Source organism: Fragaria vesca, linkage group LG6 (genome assembly GCF_000184155.1).
Source record: "Fragaria vesca subsp. vesca linkage group LG6, FraVesHawaii_1.0, whole genome shotgun sequence".
NCBI classification, from domain to species: Eukaryota; Viridiplantae; Streptophyta; class Magnoliopsida; order Rosales; family Rosaceae; genus Fragaria; species Fragaria vesca.
The window spans coordinates 26,237,308-26,240,085 of record NC_020496.1 but is presented as its reverse complement, the minus strand read 5'-3'; positions in this window follow the sequence as shown (position 1 = coordinate 26,240,085).

Here is a 2,778-nt window from a genome sequence, read left to right as displayed (position 1 = left end):
CGTACGTACGTACGTCTCTCTCTCTCTCTCTCTCTCTCTCTCTCTCTCTCTCTCTCTCTCTCTCTCTCTCTCACATGTACTTATTCATGATGCAGGTGCCCAGATGGGGGCTGTCGAAAATGAACGCATTAAAGACATTTCTTCTAACCAAGCCAGTGCTGAAATAGATTGGGTCCAAAACAATGTCGTCACCAAAGCTGATGTCAATTTCAAATATATTACTACTGGAAATGAAATAGACGCTACAGATCCATTAGCATTATTTCTTGGCCCTGCCATGGAAAAAATTCAAAAAGCAATTTCAAAGGCTGGTCTTGCAAACAAAATCAAAGTCACCTCGACTGTTCATCCTATAATTCTTCAAGAATCCTCCACTCCATCAAAAGGACTACCATTCAGGCCGAATTACCGATCCTTTCTTGATCCGGTCATCGGTTTCGTCGAAGGAAAGCAATCTCCGTTGCTCCATAATATTTATCCATATATACTTTAGTTACATTGACAACAGAGTGATAAACCTTCAGTATGCTCTTCTAGTTTATCACCTGGTGCATAATTTTGTTCTTCTTCTCTTCTAGTGGTGGAAGATTGTTATTATTTAAATGGGCCTTTCCATTCTTTGCGGTTTTTTTTATGTCATTTAGATTAATTGTAATGGGGTCTTCTGAGAGCTATATATGAACTATCTCTGCAAATTGGGTTGTTTCAGTGCGTACAACCGTACGTTTAATTTAATCTATCAAGAAAAAAAAAGAAAAGAAAGAAAGTCTGCTAGCTTAGTTTTTACATATCCATCAATTTACATATGGACAACGGACAGCAAATAATACAAAAACTTGTTTTATCCATGCACATTACTGTGCTTTAAAAAAAGCTACAAATAGATCTTTGAAAATTGTTGTAACTTGTAACGGAGAGACTGCAGGTTGGCCTTCTACCGGTGGTGATGGCCAAGTGACAGCAAAGAATCGAAGAATGCGAGAATTCACAACTCTCATTGAACGAATCGTGTCAAGGGTGGTTCATACATGCATCCTCCAAAAATACTCACCTATTTCCCATGTTCAATGAGAATAACAAATAGGGAGCTAGCAGAGTACATAATTAGAAAAATTGTAATCACTCGTAAGCATACAAAATGCTAGGTTCTACAAGAATATAGTTTCCGGCAACAAAAAAGAAATCTTCAATGTGATTAACAAATTAGTACGTGTTCTTCTTAAATGATCATAAGCAGAGGCACTAGTGTTAGCTCTTCCTCCTCCTATATATGTTGGGAGGAATGTAAATATCGATATAGCAATAGATGTCATATGATCATTTCAATACGCATATAAGACTAATCTCCCTCGATCACGTAGTTTTATGTTCGTCATGCATGACATAGAGAACTCCACACTGCTTGAAGGTTATTATGTTTTCGTTGCTTCGAAGAAAGGACAAGGCAACCGTGAATGGAACTCTTGCCCATATGTCTACGAGCAAGCTAGTGATAATTGATGAAAGGTTTAGAAAGAAATAAAGAGGTCGATCGCGAGACGAGGTCAGAAAATAGTAAGGGAATAACAACATATACTTTACCTTAAATATTTCTTATCGTAAGGTACGTACATATCTTGTTTTTAGATTACTTTGCCTCCTACTTTATATTGTATTCTTTTAATCATATCTCTAGAATAGATCGAACACTAGCTAGCTAGTAAATTACATAGCTATGAGATATCTAAAAAACAGATCCTCTTTGCAACTGTACTGAAAGAAAAAAACTCAACTCCTATAAGTCAGGTACTTTGCCGAACTCCTGGTTAGCACGAGTCTAATAAGTATGATATAGTCGAACAAACCTAGATATATATTAAGTATTAAGCTAACAAAAACCATATATTATACGAACTTCTTGATAACATTTCATCAAATGAAATGAGTTAGGCAGGATATATAGTATCTAGCTAGCTAGGACTTGGTGCTCGATCAGTTTTGTACATATTTATCTCATACTCATCATGCTCGGAGAAAAAAAGAGGCAGTTCTTTCAGAAGATAAGCGTCTGCCCTCGAACAGTAATATAGTATCCATCATTAACTGATATTGAAAATGATCGAATTTCCCAGAAGCAAACAATTTAGTCAAGCAATATCAAAATTTAAGGTCTACACCACTAGTTAGGTATTGTGATTGATGACGAGCTACCTCAACTCATGCAAAATGGTTTAGAACCAGAAAAATGGAAAAGAATTCAAACGCAGAATCACCTGTAGGACCGAATTGATTCCTAGTTAGGAATTCCCTCTTCGATCTTCTTCTTATATCTGACCATTTCCTAGCTACTGTAGTGAAACAAGTTGGAATTTCCCACTTTTAGTGGGTAATCCAATAGATCCAAGTGCTTAGTGATAGAAACTATACGTGTTATTCACACAAGTGAATTACACTGTCTGAAAGTGAATTACACTGTCTGAAATAACACATATAATCGGAACTGCTGAGACAGTTTTTAAGGGACTCTAAGTTTTAAGAGACAAATGCATAACTTTGTATATCCTTTTGTTACAATAATATTAGCATTTAAAGTTTTAAACTTATAAACTCATAATGAATACACCATATATATATGGACTAATGAACAAACAAACGGAGCTGTCAAGAAATTAAGACTTGTTCAACTAACCTGTTTGATAAGTTGGGGTAGCAATACAACTTGTGACCTACGCACTTACACTTTGTATTTATTTGTGGAAATCAATCTGGACCAAGGTATGCTAATCAATGATCGTGGAT